Below are 24,575 nucleotides of genomic sequence, written 5' to 3' on the forward strand. Positions count from 1 at the left end.
TCATATATATGCTCATTTCATCGTTATGCAACTAATACAATACAATGCAACCTTAAATGCAAGTTCATGCAACCCCATACAACTTTAAAAGCTTATATGTTAATTTCATCTTTATGTAACTAATGTAACCCACTGCAACCTAAAATGGAAGCCCATGCAACTCAAAAACTCAAATGTTTATTTCATCCTTATATAACTAATGCAACTCACTGCAACTACAAAACAACAAGAAATTAGCATATTAATATCTTATACAACTTACACAATCTTCTAATATGTAGCTAAAGCATCTTAAACAACCTCGTTTACAACTTAAAAAAATATCATATGCAAATGAAAGCATGTTAAGTAAATTCATTTGCAATCTACTTAACCTAAAGCAAGTTAAAAAAAAACTAATTTGTAAATTACAACAACTTAAGCAACTACAGCATGAACATTATGCAAATTAATCATTTTTAAGTAATTTCATGCAACTTATAGCAAATAAAAAAAACTCATTTTACAAATTAAATTAAGTTATGTTAGGCAACCTATTATGCAATTAAAACAATTTAAAAAAATCAATATGCTATTTGATTTTTAACTTGTTAAGAAACCTTCTATGAAACCTAAATTTACTTACAATAACATCATATGAAAATTAATGCATGTTAAGCAACAACTTTGCAACCTAAAGCAACTTACAATAACCTCATATGCAACTTACATTTTATTAAAACTGTACGCCCTAAATATCCGCGCACTATTGGCGAGCTAGAAAATGGCCTAATTCGATCTGTCACGTGTAAATCGTCCACCTGGAGCTGTTTGTTACGAGCCTCCATCTGTCCAGCCCGAGCTGGTTAGAGAGTTAACTGCTACTCGGAGGCATCGTGTCAGCAGTATGAGTGTCACAAGCTGGCACCACATTAAGCTTGTGATAAGGCAGAGATCTGACACTCGAATCCTTGTAAAGTTAACCACACAATATAAACGTGCATGTATCAGACATCACATGTCTGTTTTATTCCTGATTTCTCGGGTGTGCAGTATAAACGTGCGCATTCGGACATCCCGTATCTGATTTGGGCCAGGTGGCCCATTACCCATCCTTACCTATTGATTAGACCACACTTCACTGTAAGGTTTTAAGAATTAATCATCAATATCACAGAGATGACGTGAAGGATAAAGAGATCACGGGATGACCCCATTGCCAACCCAGGTATCATTTTCCTATAAATACCAAGACCCTGGGCAATGCAAGGGGTTGGCATATTTTTGTAAAGAAATACTCTGTAAGAAATAGCCAAGAGATATCAATAATATCGACTGGTGGACTAGAGAGATTTTAACCTTCGAACCACCTAAAAAGAAAAGAGTGATCATCTTCCCATGATGTTAGTTTCTCAAGTCTAGAATATATTTATTTATATATTTCGGTTCACCAATTAGCACTAATCCATCCCACGTCAACAGTTTGTGAAGAACCGCGTCAACAGTTTGTGCTTTCATTGAGAGGATTTAGATTGGTGCTATCGCAAAAACCTGATCATGGTGGTTACTCGTTCGAGGCATGGTAACGAGGCGGATCAACATGATGGGCAGGAAGCCCACCATGCCGCGATATCCGATGAACCAAACCCTGAGATCCTGCAGCGATTAGGAAAACAACTGATGGGCTAGGACGACACCGGGAGTTCGGCGCCCCGACCGCCAAATCCGAACTCGGGTTTCTTGACGGTGATAGAGATGGGGAACATACAGTTGAGGAGTCAGCTATCCAGAGCAAGTAAGCAAATCGAAGAAGTCTTGGCCCGACTACCCTCTCTTGCAACCAACGTTAACGTCGGAAAGAGGCAAAGTGAGACTCACAAGTCCCGCAGGGATAATCGACCCAGACCCAGTCGATCAGTTAGAACCTCAACCCCGAGTTCTACACCCACGTCACACCACAACCAGGAAACTATGTTTGAGGAGTTTCCCATGGCCAATTAGCAATTCAGCCGATCAGTCCGAACCTCGACTCCTAGCTCGATTCCACCGTCGAACGCGCCCAGAAGGGCTCGTGGCAGCTTGCGGAGGAGATCTGGGGAAGGCTCGCGCAGACAACCTGCTACGGCCAGCCCTCCCGTGTCGCGGTCAGACCGCCGAGCACAGGATGCTGAAGATGGTAGAGTAGAACGGTCGTGAGCTAATTTGATCCGCCCGGATGGGACTAGGATCGCGTCGCCAGTTAGGCATCCCCCGTCGCTGATAAGATACCCATCTCCTCCCCGTCCAGTTCGAGACATTCCGATGCACGGGAGCAGCAGAAGAAATCCTCCTCCTGCCGGTCCTTCCCATCGCAACTGAGCACGCAGGGAGGTCCCAGATCCTCACCCCCAGCAGCGAGCTCCAAGATTTTCCAACAAGAGCTAATGGGCCGGGAGTCACCGAAGTGGCAGATCTGGTGGAGACCTGCGTAATCGCTTGAGTTCAGCACAAAGCCCTCAGGCCACCTCGAGGGTCGACCTTCAAGATCGCCTCAACTTGGAGAGGGGGGATCCGGCTAGAAATAGAAGTCATGCTCACCGAGGGGATGGTTTTTCCGAAGTACGTGACAGTGGGAATGTCCCACCTAACCAAGCTTAAGCTTGGAGGGACAATAACTCGCTTAACACGTACAATGGAACTGGAGTTGTTGAACAGCCCCAGAACAACCAAGGGATTAAGGACCAGACCCTAGAGTGTTCAGCTCAGATGGAGGAGCTAATAAGGAAGCTCTTGTCAGAAAAGGAGAAGGATGAGTATGACTCGAGGGACGAACTCAAGCTTTTCGCCCCCAACATAGCATCCATAACGTACTCGCTGGGTTTCCAGATGCCCCATCTATCTAAGTTTGATGGAGATGGAGACCCGTCAGATTATTTGGGTATGTTCAGTACCCTGATGATGACCCATAATATCGGTCCCGGGCTGAAGTGTTTGATATTCCCTTCCACCTTGACTGGGCCAGCTAGGCAGTGGTTCAAGCAGTGTAAAAAGTATTCCATCAGCTCGTGGAAGAATTTTTCTGCCGACTTCAAGAGGGCGTTCCGAGCTTCTTAAGCTACCCGCGTCAAAGCTGATACCCTGGCAAACGTGAAGCAACAGCCCAGGGAACCTTTGAAAGCTTACATGAGCACGTTCGCAAACGTCGCGGCTCGAGCCAGGGACGCGGACGATAGTTCCAAGCTTATGGCCTTGAGGACTGGAATCCTCGTTGGAGGCGGGCTATGGAAAAAGATATAGAGAAGATGTGTCAGCACGGTGGATGAATTCCTGAACAAGGCCCAGAAATGGATAAACCTGGAAGAGGCGCGAGCATCAGTTGTGGGAACCAGCCAAACCTTTGATCAGCCCATTGGAGTGGAAACGGATGTCGTAAAAATGACTCAAACCGTTGCACAGAATAACCAAGGGGGTGGAGGTAAGAGAAAATGGAGCAGCGAGGGTGACCAACACGGTCCGAAGAAGAACAAGCCCGTGGAAAAATTTAAGCTAGTCTACGCGGCTTATACCGAGCTCACAAACACTAGGGAACACATTTTCCTAGCAAACTCTGCCCGCCTGCCCTGGAAAAAGCCGGAGCCTTTGAAACACCAGAAGGCTAAGAGGGACTCTTCCAAGTTCTGTCGATTCCACAACGACATTGGCCATAACACTGACGATTGTAGGCATTTGAAGGATCAGATTGAGGCCCTCATCAAAGCCGGACATTTGGCTCAATATACACGGAATCGAGTGCCTACTAGTCAACCAGCTCCGGAAGCTCCGGTAAATCAGCCCGGGCCCCGGAGAAGTCAGGACACCCTCCTCCTGTAATAGGAGGAGAGATATCCACAATCTCTGGAGGCCCCCATTTGGCCGGCACGGGCAGAGGTGCCCAGAAGAGATATGTCAATGAGTTGAAGGCTCATAACGGAGTGGAATTTGTCCTGGAGCAGCATCCACCCAAACAACAACGATTGGAGAGGCAACCAATCATTTTTACCGAGGAGGACGCTAGTCACGTCCAGTTCCCCCATAACGATCCTCTAGTCATAACTACCCAACTCGACAACTGGAGAGTTAAGAGGATACTAGTCGATAATGGGAGTTCGGTGAACCTGATGTTTCGGTCTACGCTAGAGAAAATGGGATTGTCTGTCACCGAGCTGAAGGCCACCTCCATGATGTTGTATGGATTTTCCAGAGAAGGGTCGGCAGTGATAGGAACAATCGAGCTAGTAATAACCTTGGGAGAGGGGCCCCGAACTGTCTCTAAGCTCCTCGAGTTCGTGGTTATCGATTGTCCCACCGCCTACAACGTTATTCTGAGCCGACCTACGTTGATGGAATTTGAGGCCATAACCTCTATTCGCCATCTCGCAGTCAAATTCCCCTCCTCTATGGGGATATGTACGGTCCAAGGTGATCAGCTCCCTGCCAGGTAATGCTATAGCATTTCCATGAAGGGAAAATCACGACCTGGGCAGCAGACGATGACCATTCAAAGCGGGAATGAGGAATCTCAGGAAGTAGGACCTATTCCTGAGATAGAAAAACCTCAGAAAGCCAATGGGGAAGGTATCACCTTGAATGATTATATCAACCACAGGATAGGCGAAGATAGATCCGAGCTCCAGGCCATCGAAGAACTCAAAGAGGTGAACATCGACCTGAAAGACCCCTCGAAGGTGGTGAAGCTCGGGAAAAACCTGTGTAATAAGAGGAAGGCGGAGCTGCTGAGATTTATACAAGAGAATCTGGATGTGTTCGCCTAGTCTCATGAAGACATGATAGGGATCAAACCAAGCGTCATCATGCACACCCTCAACTTGGACAAGAACGTGTCTGCGAAGTCCCAGAAACAAAGATGCCTGGGCACGACCCGATCTGAGGCCCTAGAAGAGGAAGTAGCTCGACTTTTAAAGTGCGGCTTTATTCGCGAGGAAAAATACCCGATCTGGGTCGCCAATCCTATTTTAGTCCTGAAGCCCAATAAGAAGTGGCGGACCTCATCGACTTTTCCGATCTGAATAAAGCCTGCCCCAAAGATTGCTTTCCCTTGCCAAGGATTAATCAATTGGTAGATGCCACTGCGGGGCACAAGCTCATGTCCTTTATGGATGCATACTTGAGCTATAACCAGATCTCCATGAACCCTGCGGACTAGGAACACACTAGCTTCATGACCCTAACTAACGTTTATTGTTACAAGGTCATGCCCTTCGGGCTGAAGAATGCAGGAGCTACATATCAGAGATTGGTCAACATGATGTTTACTAATCAGATTGGGAGAAACATGGAAGTGTATGTTGACGACATGTTGGTCAAGTCAAAAATTGCCGATAACCATGTCCTCGATCTGAAGGAATGTTTTAAGATTTTAAGATAGTAAGACATGAGGCTAAATCCCCAAAAGTGTACCTTCGGGGTTGCGTCAGGAAAATTTCTTGGTTTCATAGTCAACACCAGAGGAATAGAGGCGAACCCCGATAAAATCAGGTCGCTACTCAAGATGCCATCACCCTGGTCGCGAAAAGATGTCCAAAGTCTTACAGGAAGGATGACAGCCCTTAATCGGTTCATTTCCAAATCAACCGATAAGTGTTTTCCATTCTATAACCTGCTCCGGGGAAATAAAAAATTTGAGTGGACCGATGAGTGTGAGTGTGCTTTCCTTGACCTAAAAGCACATTTAGCTGAGCTGCCCTTGTTATCTAAGTCCACAACAGGAGAGCCTCTTTTTCTTTACCTAGCTGTAATGGAAGATGCAGCCAGCGCCGTGCTGGTTCGTGAGGAGGACCGGTCTCAGAAGTTGGTCTACTACATTAGCAATAGGCTTCTCGGAGCTGAGTCTAGATATTCGACAATGGAAAAGATGGCGTTCTGCCTTATCACGGCCTCCAGAAAGCTCAGGCCGTACTTTCAGTCCCATTCAATCCATGTCATAACCGATCAACCTTTAAGGCAAGTTTTACAGTTTCCTGAGGCATCGGGGCGTCTATTGAAGTAGGCTATCGAGCTCAACCAATTCGAGATATTGTACGTGCCGCAAACTGCGATCAAAAGCCAAGCTCTGGCTGATTTTGTAGCAGAGTGCACGGGATTCCAAGAGGAACCAGTGGACGAACTGGTACAAGCCTTGTGGAAAGTCTTTGTGGACGGTTCGTCTAACGAGAACGGATCCGGAGCTGGAGTCATTTTGATATCCCCAGAGGGACATCGTTTCCACTCTGTGTTGTGGTTCGGATTCAAAGCATCCAACAACGAGGCCGAGTACGAAGCTTTATTGGCTGGGCTAAGGGTGGCCCAGGAGTTGAAGGCCAGCTCCATCCAGTGCTATAGCGATTCCCAACTCGTGGTAAACCAGGTGTCAGAAGAATACCAGGCGCGGGGAACCAAGATGGCGACCTACCTGGCCCAGGTAGAGAAGGAGTTGTCTGCATTTGAGCACAACCTAGTTGAACAGATACCTCGGGAGCAGAATGCCAATGCTAACGCCTTAGCAAAGCTCGCCACCTCTGGGGAGGCCAAAACCTTGGGCCTGGTACCGATGGAATTCTTGGAAAGGCCAAGCATAGAGGAAACCGGGAGGGAGGTCGAGATGATCGATGCCAAGCCGACCTGGATGACTCCCCTAGTCGAGTACCTCACAACATGAAAGTTACCTGAAGAGCGAAACGACGCGAGGAGGATACTTTACCGAGCTCCGAGGTATACAATGGTAGACGGGACGTTGAACCGACGTGGTCTTTCTTTACCTCTTCTGTGGTGTGTTCTGCCAGGCGAAGCAAAAACTATTCTGCGGGAGATGCATGAGGGATTTTGTGGAGATCACGCTGGGGGGCAAAACCTGGCCTTGAAGATATTAAGGCAAGGATATTATTGGCCCACTCTGTCTAAGGATTCGATTTCTTATGTGCAAAAGTGTGACAAGTGCCAGCGGTTCTCCACAGTCGCCCGAGCCCCTCCAGTCGAGCTGAAGATGATCTCGCCCTCGTGGCCATTCTCGGTCTGGGGAATTGATTTAGTTGGTGCCCTGCCCACGGGAAAGGGAGGAGTTCGCTATGCAGTGGTGGATATTGACTACTTCATGAAATGGGTAGAAGTGGAGCCCCTAGCGACGATTACATCAAAGAGGGTCCTCAACTTTGTAGTTAAGAATATTGTCTGCCGATTCGGGCTGCCAAAGAAGATCGTATTGGATAATGGAACCCAGTTCGATAGCGACCTTTTCATTGAATTCTGCGAGAGGCACGACATAATTAAAAGTTTTTTCTCCATGGCCTACCCCCAGGCTAATGGACAGGTTGACGCTGTGAACAAGACACTAAAAGCGAGCCTCAAGAAAAGGTTGGATGAAGCTAAGGGAGTTTGGCCTGAACAGCTCCCCCAGGTGCTGTGGGTGTACCGGACCTCGCACTGAACTTCGACGGTTCATGCTCCTTTCTCCTTGACTTTCGGGAGCGAGGTCGTCCTTCCTGTCGAAACAAAGATAGCCTCGCATAGAATCCGGGCGTTTGACCGAGACCAGAACGACAGATTGATTAGCGCGTCCCTCGACCTAATTGACGAAAAATGAGAAGCTTTGCAGCTGCATCTCGCGCATTATCAACAAAAATATCACTCATTATTTCAACTCAAAGGTCAAGGGACGCATCTTTAACTTAGGCGACCTGGTGCTTTGGAGATTCTTCTTGGCCGATAAGGATCCCAAGGACGGAGTTTTGGGGCCAAATTGGGAAGGACCCTATCAGATAATAGAGGTTGTGAAGGAAGGGACCTTTAAACTAGCTCAGCCTAATAGAGAAGCAGTCCCACGGACATGGAACGCTATACACCTAAAGAAATATTATCAATAGTCATAATTTTGTAAGGCTTAATTATGAAAGCCACCTTGTTTTATTAAAAAATGAGAAGTACTTTTGTATATCGCTGTATGCTTCCGTGTGCGTGTAGTGTTAGAAGAGCGTGTTCCAAGTAACCAAGAAAGATCCCTTTCTGTTTACTTGGGGGGCATATATCTTGGATACAACTAGGTCCTAAAACTTAGAAGTTAGTTAAATTGACTAACCAGTGTTTTTCCTAAAGAGCACGAGGTGTCGATAAAACTAACGTGAACTAAGTTATTAAATAAATGTCCTGGATACAACCAGGTCCTAAAACTTAGAAGTTAGTTAAATTGACTAGCCAGTGTTTTTCCTAAAGAGCACGAGGTGTCGATAAAACTAACGCGAACTAAGTTGTTAAATCAATGTTCTGGATACAACCAGGTCCTAAAACTTAGAAGTTAGTTAAATTGACTAACCAGTGTTTTTCCCAAAGAGCACGAGGTGTCGATAAAACTAACGCGAACTAAGTTGGTAAATCAATGTCCTGGATACCAACCAGGTCCTAAAAACTTAGAAGTTAGTTAAATTGACTAATCAGTGTTTTTCCTAAAAACACGAAGTGTCGATAAAACTAACGCGAACTAAGTTTTTAAATAAATGTCCTAGACACAACTAGGTCTCGAAGCTTAGAAGTTAGTTAAATTGATTAATTCAGTGTTTTTCCTAAAGAACACGGGATGTCGATAAAACTAACGCGAACTAAGCTTTTTAAAAATTAATGTCCTGGACATAACTAGGTCCTAAAACTTAGAAGTTGGTTGAAATTGACTGGCAATGCTTTGTAGTTGCGAAGAAAGTCAATAAACTAGTGCGAACTAGATTTTTTTTTATCAATCACATCATATTAAAAAGAAAAATAAATGATGAAATTCAGGGTAACTGAAATCAATTGTCTCGAGGAGAAAAAACCTCGTGGTAAAATATTACAAGTAAATAAAAAAATAATAAAAAAAAGGGCTAAGCCCCCCCAGGAAGCTCCGACGAGGTCACCCCCTCGGTCTCTTGCTCGCCAGCAGCGGAAGTCTCTCCAGTCTCATAAGGCGACTCCTGTTGTAGACGGGCTTTGAACTTCTTGAGGAATAGCTCCCACACCTCAGGCGCCAAAAAGGAGAAGTCACCATCCTGGTTGAAGGCCCAACAATGGTAGAGCATGGCCTCCATGGAGGAGCTGGAAGACACCCTCTTTGCCATGATGGCGGCCTCGGCCTCCTCGAGCTCGGTCTTCGCAGCAGCCAAGGTGGCCTGTGCAGCCTTTTCGCTTTCTTTGGCAGCCATCAAAGCAACCTTGGCACTTTGCTCTTGCTGTTGGGCAGACGTAAGAGCGGCCTGAGCAGTCTGGAACTCGCCCCTGATCTCGTCAATCCTGGCCCTGAACCGAGCTATGCTACAGTGTAGAGCCAAAGCCACCTGCAAAGACATAGATAGTAAGGCACAAGCTGGGAAGAAAGCAAAGAAGCATGTGCTGGGAAGAAAGCAAAGAAATTTAACTAAGTAAACTTACCGTGAGGGTCATCCCAAGCGAAGACTCCATGACATTCTCGGGGCTCCTCGTCTCGATCTCCCGCAAGTCCCTCGGGGTGGCATTGTAGCAATGCTCCACTGTATAGCTTGCGGTCTCATAGACCGTCCCTCGGAAGGCCTCGGGGATTTTCTCCAGGGCCTGGGTGTTAACCGAGATGCGCACGATGGGAGTGGGAACTGCCAGGGTTTCAGCTGATGCCTCCTATTCCCGACTAGGGGATGGAGGTCGTGGGGGAGGTGGGGGCATGTTCTCTGCAGTTGCGGGGACCAGGCCCCTCCCCTTAGTGGGAGACTTGGAGGTGGTCTCGGGAGGAGTCTTCTTGGTCAGTCGGGGTTTCTTGACCAGTGGCCCGGACGATCCGGAGGGAGGATTCCCCCCTTGGAAGATGGATCGCAGGACGTTGTCTCCGGGCTGTGCCATCTCTTCGCCTGAAACAAAAAGAAGGGAATGTTAGTATACATGTAAGGTTACTTTTTTACAAGAAAAATCTAAAGGTGTATTGAAAAGGTCCTACCCTCCGAGCTAGAGGAGGAATCTATTGCCACGACCTCCGGCCTCAGAGCTTCTGTGGGGGAGTCTAAGTTTATAACTTCAAGGATGAGAGGGGGCTCTGGGTCCGGATCTTCCTCAGGACTGGACTCCTCTACATACTACCTAAGCCCTGGAGCGACTACATCCTCCAGAAGGGAGGGCCACGACCTAAGGTTGGTCTCGTACTCTTAAAAAAAGGCCAACCTAAAAGCCAGGGTGTTGTTTACTACTACAGTGCCCCTAGGACGGCCCATATCATGGCACAACACTAGTTGATCTACACACTGGAGTAGGGTTATGTTAAGGTCTGGGTCATATCGATGATGATGTACGAGCTGGCTTGGGTTAAACCTAGCAAGCCTTAGGTCTGCGGCAGCCCTGTCTAAGTCCCTAAACAGATAGGGGTTACCTTGGCCGGAGGGGCCGGCTGCTGCTCTGGACTGAATCTGATCCACGTCGAGGCCCTGAGCAGCCTCGAGAGCTCACTTTCGTCGCACGAGCGACACCTCATCTTCCTCGTCCTGCTCGTCACTGTCCGCAGCATCCTCCTCGGGGATAGGCACCGGCTCGCGAGCTGTTAGGATAGCCCACGACCTCCTCAAGGCCAGAGTCTGGCCCGGAGAAATTAACTTACACACCAGCATCGTCTCATCAGATACAAGCTGGCGATAGTCTTTTTCACTTGGTGGGAGCCCTGCCAAGGTATCATATTGACCCCCAAGGGTCACCGATTTGGTCGTCCTCGCAAAAATGGCTGCACGATGATGTTCAAGTCAATACGTACGAAAAGAAATAAAGTAATATGGTGATTTTGCGAGCTGAGAATAGAGAGAACATACGAGGACGGTTGAAGTAGTGGTATTCGCAGTTGCGAAACCCCATCGACATGAAGAACTGATCCTTGAAGTCGTTGGGGTGGCTGGACAGCTCGATGACTGCAGGAGAGTTGGGAAAACGAGTCAAATAGTAGAACCCTTCGCCTCGCCCCCGTTGATCTGGACTGGCTTTGAGGCAGAAGAAGAAAAGGATGTCCGCTGGTGTAGGGACCTCCCACTCGTGCCTCAGGAAGAGGTACCTCAGCCCTGCTAGCAGACGGTAGGAGTTAGGGGACAGTTGGAAGGGAGCCATCTTCACGTAATTTAGGAAATCCGCGAAGTACTGGTCTAGAGGTAGGAAGGCCCCGGCCTTGAGGTGTTCGTCGCTCCAAGCTGCGAACTCCTCATCGAGAGGCGTGCAGCTCCTCTCGCCCTCGAGGGGAGGACAGGCAACAAGAGCGCCTGTCCCAATTTCAATGTTATGGGACAGCAGGATCTTGTTGACACTCCCTTGGGTCATAATCTTCAAGACTATCCTCTCTGCCTTGAAGAAAGCATCAGGTCCCACCTCGACCTCTTTCTCCACTGTGGGACCGAAGTGGGGGATGGGAGAATCCACAGCAATCCCTTTCCACTTGCTAGCCTGCTGGGATGACGAGTCAGCCATGCTCTTCTTGGGTATGTTCTTCCTGGGCCCCATCTAGTCGCCTAACGAACAAGAATGAAGAAAAGTTTAAATAGAAGACCTAAAAATAGGAAAGGGAATATATCCCGAGAAGTGATTTTCGTACACGGGCTGAGGTAATCTCAGCCCGCGGTGTGTGAAGCCACGCGTTGCCACGGTCACGCGCCCACGTTTCCAACGGATCTCCGATTGCTCGGGATCTGTGTGTCAAGAGGTTCAGGATAATGCTTGCCTTGGAGGGAAAGTTTTAAAAAGCAAAACCGCCTAGGAAGTGTGACCCCTAAGCTACCCGGTTTTGCGCCCTAGAAACCTCTCACCTTCCCCTTTCCAAACAGGCATTCCCTAAAGCTATCCAGAAAAGCTACCCAGAAAAAATTACCCAAAATTTATCTTGTCCTAAACATCACATTCCTAAACATGTTCTCATATATTCAATATACCTAGGATCAAAACCTATGCACCAAAAACCAGCCAAAAACAACCTACAGTGTGCGACTAAGAAAGAAGTTTACCTAACAGAAAAATGAAAAGATCAAAACATGAAATAGGCAGAGGACTTACAGTGTTTTTTCCGTGTGAAAGTCGCAAAAAGTGTAGGAATCGGAGTCCTGGTGGAGCCTTCAAAGCTGGACTGACGAAGAAACTCTTGTGGCAAGAGCGTAGGGATCTCTAGGATGATAACCGGAAGAAGAAAAACTTCTGAGACTAAAAAGGAGAAAAAATGAGGACAAAATTTCAAATGAAGGGTGGCTAATACGGAAGATGGCCAACCTTATATATACGTAAAAGACAAAGGAACAAGGACCGTTCGATCAATTAATGCGAGATACGAGGGTCATAACTCGAGAGGTGAAACAACGGCCGAAGGCAGGCTAGGCCATTTAATGCAATTCTCGGAAATTGAACAGTCGCCAACCACAGCGCGCCACGTGTATGATACCCACGCAGTAGGCGGAACATGAAGAGTCGAAAGGGAAACTTAAAAGCCCCTACTGTGAAGGTCATAGATGACATCATGGGTCACGAGCAGGTACTTGGGGGGCAAATGTACGCCCTAAATATCCGCGCACTATTGGAGAGCTAGAAAATGGCCTAATTCGATCTGCCACGTGTAAATCGTCCACCCGGAGCTGTTTGTAATGGGCCTCCATCTGTCCAGCCCGAGCTGATTAGAGAGTTAACTACTACTCGGAGGCATCATGTCAGCAGTATGAGTGTCATGAGCTGGCGCCACATTAAGCTCGTGATGACGCAGAGATCTGACACCCGAATCCTTTTAAAGTCAACCACGCAATATAAACGTGCATATATCAGACATCACATGTCTGTTTTATTCCTGATTTCTCGGGTGCGCAGTATAAACATGCGCATTCGGACATCCCGTATCTGATTTGGGTCAGGCGGCCCATTACCCATCCTTACCTATTGATTAGACCACACTTCACTGTAAGGTTTTAAGAATTAATCATCAATGTCACAGAGATGATGTGAAGGATAAAGAGATCACGGGACGACCCCATTGCCAACCCAGGTATCCTCTTCCTATAAATACCAAGACCCTGGGCAGTGCAAGGGGTTGGCATATTTTTGTAAAGAAATACTCTGTAAGAAATAGCCAAGAGATATCAATAATATCGACTGGTGGACTAGAGGGATTTTAAGCTTCGAACCACCTAAAAAGAAAGGAGTGATCATCTTCCCATGATGTTAGTTTCTCAAGTCTAGAATATAGTTATTTTCATATTACGGTTCACCAATTAGCACTAATCCATCCCACTTATTCGTATAATTACCTGTTGGCGAAGAACCGAGTCAACAAAAACTATATTTGAATGATTGGTTGCAAGAATGTAACTATATATGTAACTGTAAACTTATATATAAATATCAATAGGTTATTGCCAAGTAATTGTGACTTTTTCATTCATATGATCAAATTATATGAAGATGAAGAACAAATTATTAGTATTGTATGCATGCAATAAGAAACTTTTGTTTCATTTATACGATAAGTAAAAGTTTATTTCATTAATGTATAACATAATTTTTTTATTTTTAAAACTACGGTCTACACTAAAAGACTCTTATTCTCGATCTCTCTTCTCTTATATATCATACTAATTGCCACTAAGTGACTTTTGGCTGTACAAAAAGTTGGTTCTATATATATGATTAAATTGAAATAACACAATGGAAATATATATAGTAGTGTCATCATATATATATTCATAAAATAAAAGTATGGTCACACACCTACTCCAATTGCATGCATACATTACTAATAATGTGTTCTTCATCTTCATACAATTTGATCATGTGAATGAAATGTCACAATTACTTGACAATAACCTATTGATATTTATATATAAGCTTATAGTTACATATATAGTTACATTCTTGCAACCAATCATTCAAATATAGTTTTAATAAAATGTAAGTTGCTTTAGGTTGCATAGAAGGTTTCTTAACAAGTTGAAAATCAAATAGCATGTTGGTTTTTTAAATTGTTTTAGTTGCATAGTAGGTTGCTTAACATGACTTAATTTAATTTGCAAAATGAATTTTTTTTTAAGTTGCTATAGGTTGCATGAAATTACTTAAGGATGATTCATTTGCATAATGAGAATGCTATAGTTGCTTAAGTTGTTGTAATTTGTAAATTAGTTTTTTTAACTTGTTTTAAGCTGAGTAGGTTGCAAATGAAGTTACTTAACATGATTTCATTTGCATATGATATTTTTTTAAGTTGTAAATGAGGTTGTTTAAGATGCTTTAGTTACATACTAGAGGGTTGCGTAAGTTGCATAAGAGATTAATATTCTCATTTTTTGTTGTTTTGAGGTTGCAGTGGGTTGCATTAGTTCTATAAGGATGAAATTAACATTTGAGTTTTTAAGTTGCATTGAGTTGCATGGACTTAAATTTTAAGTTGCAGTGGGTTACATTAGTTACATAAAGATGAAACGTATAAGTTTCTAAAGTTGTATGGGGCTGCATTTGGTTGCATGGACTTGCATTTGAGGTTGCACTGGGTTGTATAAGTTGCATAAGGATGAAATGAACATATGAGTTTTTGAAGCTTCCATGAGGGTTGCAATAGGGCTTGCATTTGAGATTGCAATGAGTTGCATTAGTTGCATATAGATTAAATAAGCATATTAGTTTTTAAATTTCCATGAAGTTGCATGAGCTTGCATTATAGTTTCATGCATATAATTATTTAATGGCATAATAAATCAATTATGGCCATCCCGGCCTCCTAATCAAGGTCCTAAACCTTATTGGGAAATTTGGGTCATTACAGTATTTCTCCAAACATTGTATAAATTCATCATCATGACATGCCTAGTAGTTGTTATTACAGTGGTCTTAAGATTATTAATTACATATTGGTTGTCATCACTCAAATTTGCTAAAATCTCATTATATATATGTATAGAAATATATATATTTATATATGTAAGCTAAGTTATTCTATAACCCTAATTTTTTTTTTTACATTTTGTAAAGAGATCAATTAAACATGTAGTATATAATAGTATCACATATATATACCAAGGTTTGCTCCCATAAGTAAAATTAGCACATTGGGGGCATAATGATATGAAGCTCAAGAATCCACTGGTATCATTAGCCAAATTTAAACCATTAATTCGAAACTAATGCATTAAAAATTTATTATAAAAAAATAATATATTAATTTCATCTTTATGTTTATGTGAATTATATTATTATATGATGATAAATGCATGCATATGGGTTCATTTTTCATTATAAGGGCATTTTGGTAATTTGATCCGTTGAGGGCACATTTTTGTATTTCCATGCATATTGGTGAATTGTGAGTGAGACCACATCATAATGTGGATTTGTTCGATCCAATTGGTATGAGACGATCTCAGAATGCAAGTTATTGGTTTGGTCATAACAAGGTTAATTTTGGGGCTCGGGGTGAGTCTCGAGGTAATTTTGTGATTAGAACATTACTGGGAATTAAATGGTAATGGGATATGATTTATTAACATTTGAGAATATTGGGAATAACGGGAATTGGAGGGTGTTAATTATGATTAATGAGATAGGCGGGAAATGACGATTTGGCCCTTGGTGGCTGTTAAGGGTTTTAAATAGGCTTGGGGGCATTTTAGTCTTTTTACCTAAGAATAGATATAAACCATTAAAGTTGTAGAAGGCTGTAGAAAACAAAGCATCACCTTCTCTTCTCCCGTTCATCATTTTCTTCTTCATTTCTCTTTGAATTTTGGATCTTTTTTTTTTTAGGAACCAAGCTTTGATGACCTAGGGTTATGTTCTACTATTGAAGAGGATGTGATATTGAGATTGAGGTGAGTTTCTAGCCATTAAAACTCTGGTTCTTGCTCTGTTTTTTCCTTTTGAGTTTCAGTTGGGATTTTGATTTGAAAGTTGAGAATTCAATGGGGTTTTTGGCAAAGTTTGGTTAGGTTATGATGTCTAGGACATGTGGAGTAGATATTTGGGTTCATTTGGGGGTTTGGATGGAGTTTGGAAGCATGTTTTTCAGGTTGGAAATGGAAAACTCGAAGGAGGAAGAACCAGGGTTGTTTCATCCTGGTCCTAGCGCTATAGCGCCTAAGGGAGGGCGCTACAGCGCTGTCCAGTGCCAGACCGCCTTGGTTGTAGTGCTGGGGCGCTAGGGGGGCAACGCTGTAGCGCTACCCTATTTTTCCTGATGCATATTTTGGGCACTTTTGAGGGTTTTTGGCTTGGGGTTTCAATTCCTTAGGCTCAGGATCGAATCTACTCATCATTTGAGTATGATTTGAGGTTCCGAGAGTGAGGTTTAGGTTAAGAACCTTTTATGATTGATTTTCATTGATGGATGTTATATTTGGTTATGACTCGGTGACTGCTAAGGGATCAAAGGATTGATCGTTCTCAAGGGTCATTCAATTGTTATTTCTCGCTCGAACCAGAGGTAAGAAAACTGCACCCAGTATGCGATGCATGAGAAACACGTAATTAGGGCATGACATGAATGTTGAATATGAGTTTGATCAGAGCTTGAGTCTCTGCATTTGTGCATGATCATAATGATGCTAGCGACTATTAAGTAAGCATGCTGAATGCCCTACATTTGGATATTTGACATATGATATATGCTTGGTTGCATTGCTTACTTGTGCATGACACTGACTCATTAGTCAGAATCGGCAATGGTGTCAGTATTAATTGTGAAGTTGTGACTTACTAGTCAAGTTCCGGCAGTAGTACTGAGCACTGGTCATATGTTATTGGCTTAAGAGTCAAGAACGGTTTTAACGTGTTTAACGCAAGCCGAAAAGATTAGATCTAATCGACATAAGAATTGAATGACTTATCATGAGCATTAATGCTTGACCGACCTCAAGTTCGATGAAAACTAAAAACGCTTGTCTATTCTCATGACTAGTCACTCAGAGCTAGGGCCAGAAGGCCCAGGTGACTACATCATCACATGACTAAGGGTGCGAAACCTATGTTAGTGACTTACTCATTTGGTTTAAGTTAGTGACTTGCTCATCAGTCACTCATCTAAGGGTGCAGAACCCATGTCAGTGACTTACTCCTCAGTCACTCATTTGATTAGGACTATAAGCCCCCGCATGGTTATCGGAACCTCCAGTGTTAATCACTCATATGTTTAGGATTGACTTGATAATCATCCATATAGGAGGGCATGGCCCACAACCATCATTATTTAGACTTATTTGCATGCATGAATAGGGTTACTATTGCTAGGCATGCCTGTTATGATTTGGTAACATGTTATTACTGTTCATGAGTATATTGAGTTTTCTTGCTGAGCTTTGGCTCACGGGTGCTATGTGGTGCAGGTAAAGACAAAAGAAAGCTGGACCATCATTGAGTTGGAGAGCATAGGTGACGATGTGTACATATGTGGCTGCTCGACCGCCACAGCCGAGGGTTGAAAGAAGAACTAGGGTTAAACCCTATTTTGCCGCTTAGGTCGGATGGTTGTAAATATTTTGTTGTAATTAACCTCTAAATTATATTTTTGGGATCCCAATGTATATAGTAAATATTTTAGTGAAACGTTATATCTTAACCAAATTTTTTAACCCTAAACCATTAATCATACTGAGTTACACGATTATGGCCAAATGACTCGATTAGCGAGTTTAGCATTGTTTAAAATGCACACTGTAACGGTCCCTAGGTCAGTCCATGGGTAGTAGGGCGTTGACCCAGGGACCGTCGGAAGTGTGGCCAACGGGGAAGTCGGACCCCTAAGGAAGGGTGATTGTGACAGTCAAAATCTCGTGATCCGTAGAAGTTGTGCAATCCCACATCGTCTGGGGAAGGTCAAGTTTGATGATTCTAAGACTGTGTAGGTATGGGACTACACAGTTGAAGATGGCTTAAATGGATTGATGGGTACTACCTATGCCAACAAGATGCATCTTCTTTTCGGTAGCCCATCACTTGAGAACTCCAAAGTTAAGCATGCTTGACCTGGAGCAATCTTATGATGGGTGACCTCATGGGAAGTTTTCCCAGGAAGCGTGCGAGTAAGAACAAAGCATGCTGAAAATACTCGTGTTGGTTTGTAGGGTCACTCGTCATTCCAAGAAGCAGCCATAGCGACGTGGGGCGTTACAAATACTTGGCGAGGAAACATGAAGAAAAGAGAAGGAGTTAGCATGAGAAAAAGAAAAGAAAAAGGATCCCGATATATAAAAACTATAGAGCAAACCGTATACATGAAAATACAAATTTAATTAATATTAAGTAGTATTAATGAAAAAATTTCTTGAAAAATTTACAAAATATAGTAATTGTGGTAAATTCCCTTATTATCAAAAAGAGAAGTCAATAGAAAGCACCCCTGGCCAGTGGCCACCAATATTAACAGATTCAAAATTATACAAACATGTCCTACTAACATTAGATTTAAAATTATAGTGATGATCATAGATTTATAGCCTAGTCTCAAATTCTAATCCAGCACCTTGTAAAAAAGAAAAAAAAAATACAACCTTAACTAATATGATAAAGGGTTATGGCGGTCTTGAAATCTTTTCCGATCAAACACATAAGCAACGCCATTTAAAAAAAATAGAGATACCTAAAACTTCATATATAATAACATGAAGAGAATATGCGCATTTGCTATTTTTGTTTTGGCCTATCGAGTATAATTATACCAAAAACTTCATATATAATAAAAAGAAAAATTGATCCAAAGAATATCAGTTCTTTTTACCTTCATGAGTGTGCATATTAGAAGTTAAAATCCACCATTCTCATCTATATAAAAATGATTTGTAACAATTTTTTTCCATTGAATTGGCTGACTTTATTGATAAAATGTTTTGGGTTGACACTATGGAGTACTTTGTCCCATCAAATTTTCTGAATCAGTTAGATAAAAAAAAAATTAAAAAAAAAAGTAGTCTTAGGACGATAAACCTACAAGCTATTTTTTGTTCATTATTGTAATGTGATAAATTTTCAGTGTGGTTACTGGTTATTGATAATTTATTTCATATTAGTATAGTAGATATAAGATATGGGGTTGTGGAATTTGGTGAATTCTTACTGTATGTTGAACAGGGCATTACTATCGTGATTCCCTATAAATGCTTCTTGAGCTATTTTCTCTGTTGCTACCTAGATTACTTTGATTGCTTGTATATTTTAGGCGCTTACGAAAGTTTTAACTCTTTGATGCAATGATAGTAGTTCTAGTTTCTTATTCTCATATTTTGTTTTTTAATTTTTGAGTTGTTTACATTTGTTGAATTCATGCAAATTCTTTTCAAATTTGGCAGCTTCAACTATTCTGTGAAAAAGTGTTTGTTTGTTAATCAAAATATCCAAAATGTACTGTTATGCTCTATTTCTATTTTCGATACAGGTAAAAATCTTTTCACACTACAAGTTCCAACTTTCTTGCGCTGTGTTATAGTCTGAGTTTTGTAGAGGGTGACAAATCATGTTTTTGCATTTTTCTAACAGCAACAGAGTTTTGGACCTTATTGAGCACATGGCGTTGGTGGCGGCCAACTATTAAGTATTGTTGTGGCTGCCATGACATTTTTTTAGAACTCTTGCTATGAGTTTGGTCGGAGAGTAGTTAATATATTTTGATAGGGTTTCAGGTTTTTCCTTGTCTCATTTGGTGCGATTTAAAACTTCGCATGCTTCAGTTTGAAAATAATGAACATTCCAAGATGAATGGGCTTTGATAATAGTCTCATTGGAGTGGATGCCATTGATATACATATACATATTGAGGAGGGTTTCTTTTGCTTATCCTTTGGCTTTCTAGTAACTTTTGACATGGATAGAAATGGTGTCATTTCCTCTGTTTATTAGTGCTAGTATTAAATACCAAATACATCTGAATGTGGATGTAGCCTGACATTATAGGCCTAATAAAGTTTTTTTGAACGACCTTAAAAAAAGGCATTAATCCCTTTTTTTATTTTCTACTCTTGCTGGCCAGTCATGGTGACTTGAACAGGAGTCATAGCATTTATTGATTTTTTTCAAGTTCTTCAGTTAATTTTTTTCAAGCTCTATATAAACTTTTCTTTTCTGTTTGTTGAGTCCATTAATATAAATATATATTTATTAATTGTTACTAGTGTAACTTTTAAGTGTTTTAACACATAGAGAACATTCAATTCAAAAGCTCTATCTATATGCAATCTAGAGGAAGTCAACTAGCTACTTATATCATGGCATGTATCGTGGTCTTTCTCCAACTGTGCCTGCATTACTCACTAATAGTAAATTCTCTTTTTTGTCATCTACATTGTTTTGAAAGGGAATGATGTTTTCTTTTTCAATGCTCTACGTTTATAATAGTAAACATATCGGTGCTTTCCTTTCTTGAAAATATGCATTTATTGGTGATTGTGGTAACTGAATAAATGATTGATGAAGTTACTTTTGAATTGTAATTATATAACTTGCATTGAAAAATCTAGTGAATATCTAATGCCACTGATTTGGTGTTGTATTATTATTATTATTTCTACGTGTTTCTATATTATTTTAGCCATCCATATATGAATATTACATAGCAAGGTACATTTTTAACTCTGTTTTTTGATATATTTGGCTACTTCTGTGATCTTCTTAGTTGCACAAGTAACAATCGATTTTCTTTTTATAATGAGGAACTTAATTGATCTCAATGAGGAGCTTAATAGATCTCAGTATAATACTTTCAATTCTGAACTGATCTTGTGAGTATGTTACAGGGGACTGATCTAGCATTTTCTTCTTATTTTAGATAAAAATTTCTTCACCAACAAATCTTATGCATTGTTGAACTTGTAACCATGGTTAACTCATTGTTGATGTCGGGTTTTCAGCCTCTAGCATTATTCATTTTAATAATAAGTTGACCAAGTTTATATAGGATTGTTACCCATATGCTATATTTATTTGTTGAAAATAGTCCCCTGATTTCATTTTTTTAAAAGTTATATATCTTACTGTTTTATAAATTCTAATAAGACCATTTACTGATATCTTATATGTTTATTTGTTTGCAATTTTCTTGTTTGTTCCATAACTGAACAAGTGGACATAGTTTTTTGTCAAGACTTTTTATGGTGTTTGGATTACTTGCACTTCATGAGTCTCATTATTATAATGTGATTTTCATGTTTTGTGTATTATATTGTGATTTTTCATGTTTCAGGGATGATTTTAAAAAGAAATACATGGCAGTCAATCCTTACTTTGGAAAGACTATTGGTCACAAGGGTGAGTACAAGGACGAGAAGAAGAAAAATATGTTGCTTGACAATGAATTTAGTGTTTTATTTTATTTGTAATTTTTATTAAAGTAAATGATTATTTTTTGAGTGGTTGATTATTTACTTTGTAAATCTAGTTATATATTTTTTAAGGTCAAAACAATTATGTTTATAGACAATGCTATATGATTTTTGAGTCAAGTAGTAGTGTTATATTTGTTCTAAAATTTGTTTTATTAGAATTGTAAATACTTTGTATAAGTTTTTATTTTATTTTAATCTATATATTTTTAGATTTGTATATAAATGTTTCATTTAAATCATAATTTTTAATTTAAAATAAAAATAAATAAATTGTTATAAAATTAAATTTTTTTGCAAGCAACGGCGACACCTAATAATTATCAGTGTTGCCCCACAACAGCGACACCTAATAATTGTAGGCGTTGTCAGCAACAACGACACCTAATAACTGTCGACATTGCCCGCAATAGCGACAATTTTTAACTGTTGGCGTAGCCACCCTTACGTCGGCATAGGCAAATACGACAGTTAGTCGACTGTCTTCGTTGCTCAATAGAGACAGTTAAAAACTGTCGGGAAAGCTTATTTTTGTAGTAGTGAAAGGTACCAAAATTGTACTCGGCCAACACAAGATACCAATGGAGTACCTAACCCTAAAGTGAATTTGCATTTTTATTCACTGCTATGCTACATTAGTCTTTTCCATGTTGTTTAGTTTATGCACTTACAATTAATTTTACAATATATTCAATTTGTGAATATATATTTATCTATATGATAGAAAATGTTGGAGAATTGTTGACCTGCTAATAGAGATTTATCAAGGGTATATGTAACGACCCAAAATCACTAATATGGCTTAAGAGCCTTGATTAGTGTGCCAGGAGGGCATAATTGGTTTGTGTGTGAATTTATTGACTTAATGCATGACTATATGATAAGCATGCTTGTATGGATATGTAAATGTTAATGTGATCATATGCTATAATTGTGAAAACCACATTATTATGTGGGTAAATCTGCAGCATGCAACTTGAGGCGATCCTAGGGAGCTAGTTAGTGGGAAAGTCACAAACGGGGCTTAATATTTGAATTTGGGCAAGTCAAGGGGTACTTCAAGTATTGGATGGTTATTTAGATTATCAGGTTATGGAAATAAATAATTGGAGATATATTTGAGGTTAGGAAGTTTAGGCGGGAATACTGTGGAATTTTACTATTTTGGCCTTGGGGACGTTTCCGGCACCCCGAGCCTTGGGATTAACTTTATCACTTAAAGATAGACTAAGTAAAAGACTCAGAACACATTAAAACATAGAGAACCGACCCTCCCTCTATCTCCATTTCTCTCTCAAAGGAAATCAGTGGAATCTAAGGGAAACTCAACTGGAAGCTCTATGATTTGAGCTTGAGTCTTGAGGGATTAGCTCAATTTTAGAAGAGGAATTCAACCAGGACTAAGGTAAGGATTGAATCACACTTTTTGTTGTTAAAATTCTGTAGTTTTGATTGAGTTATAAGAGGTTTTGGGTTTTGAATTTGAAGACTGGATTGAAGCTAGGAACTTGGAAGTTAGCTCAGAAATTTCCTAGAGTATTGGTTCATCAAAGAAGGTAAGCTCTAATTTGTGATTTGGTGTTTGAATTCTGAGTTTTATGGCTGGTTTTAGTGTTCTTGAGTTAGTGAGTTTCAGAGATGGAAGTGGGATTTTAATGGGTTTCTATTCTAGGTTTCAGCTGGGTTGTGTAGCTGGAATTGTGTTAGAAGTTTTGTGATAATTGAATTGTGGAATTGGGATAGCATTGGATGGTTTTGAGTGAGGTTTGAGAGTAAAAAATGGAGGTTTTTCTGGGTTCGAAGGGGTCGGGCCGCGGCATAGTTCTTGGTGAGCCACAACCCTTTGAAGCTGATGCATGCTGAGAAAGGAGGGCGGGCCACGGCTTGGTCTGAGTAGGGCCACGACCCATGTTTGGTGTTAGGCGTGGGGGAGTCTCTGGTTGGGGCCATGCCGCGGCATGGGTGGCTTGAGCCGCGACCCTTAAGGAATTTTGGGATTTTGGGACTTTAAGCAAGGGAATCTTACCTAGGGTGCTAGGGATTGAATCTACTACCGTGTTTGGTGGAATTCAATGTTCAGGAGTCTAGAACTTTATCTAGAAGCCCTTTTACGATTATTGATGGTATCCCTTATCTTCGTTGTGACTAGGTACTAAGCTAGGGCTCGGGAATTGGATCGTGCTCAAGAGGCATCGCTAATGACCAATAAACCAATGGCCTAAGAGTGCCGAAGTTTACACTAGTGCACAGGGCGCGGCTCGGCCACTGGTAGCTGAGGGCAGCTTATTATGCACTGAGCTCGATTTAAGCGAGCCAGAATCAGTGGAGTAAACAGAGGGTGCGACCTAAGGCGTCGACCCTGATTATTATGTGAATTGTTTGTTATTATTGATTGGGGGATTGTTATGTTGTATAGCTGAGTGATGATTAGCTGATTCTTTGGTTGAATCTTCATGCTTTGTGACTATTGTGGTATGTTGAGTGTATGAACATGCCTAAAGGGTTATCCAAATGTTATTATTGCTTGTTATATAATATGATATGTTTTCTTGCTGGGCCTTGACTCACAGGTGCTTTGTGGTGCAGGTAAAGGCAAGGGCAAGCTTGATCAACCTTGATTCGGAGAGCTCTGAGAGCAGAATGTACATGAATAGCTGCTCAGCCGCCACGGTTGAGAGGGAGACAAGAACAGGAGAACCAGAAACGTCTGCTTTGCCTTAGAGTGGCTAGTGGTTGTTTAAACTTTGGAAATTTTGTAAACAGACTTTTGAACGCTGTTCTTTTTTGGGATCCCATGTGTTAAAGAAGTGTTTAGTTATAGGAAATGTACTTTTGAGACCAAAACCTTTTTAACCCTAACACATTATTGATTTCAGTGACACGTTTTTCACTAAATGGCTTGATTAGCAAGTCCTGGACCTTTATAAGTACATAGTGTAGCAGTCTTAGCTATCCAGGGCGTTACAGTATTTTATGCTTATGTAAATTAGCTCTCTCTGTTTATTTCATGTAATAAAACTAATCAAATTAATTATTATATTCTTGTATTGATGGGCAAAATATACCAAAGCATAGGTACTTGTCGTGTAGCTAGCTTGGTAAAAAAATTGAGATTGGAGTTGAACACAGTGTTATTGTTTACATTGGTGCTTAAAAAATTATAAAATATTACACATTGTATCAAGGACCAGCATCCCAAAAACCTATATATTGTTCCTATATTTAAAAGATTTATCGTAAGAACTCAAAGACAGTTGGCAATCAATGAGAAAATCAATACAATTACAACTCAAGGCCAAA

The sequence above is a fragment of the Humulus lupulus genome, chromosome 5 (genome assembly GCF_963169125.1).
Source record: "Humulus lupulus chromosome 5, drHumLupu1.1, whole genome shotgun sequence".
Lineage (NCBI taxonomy): Eukaryota > Viridiplantae > Streptophyta > Magnoliopsida > Rosales > Cannabaceae > Humulus > Humulus lupulus.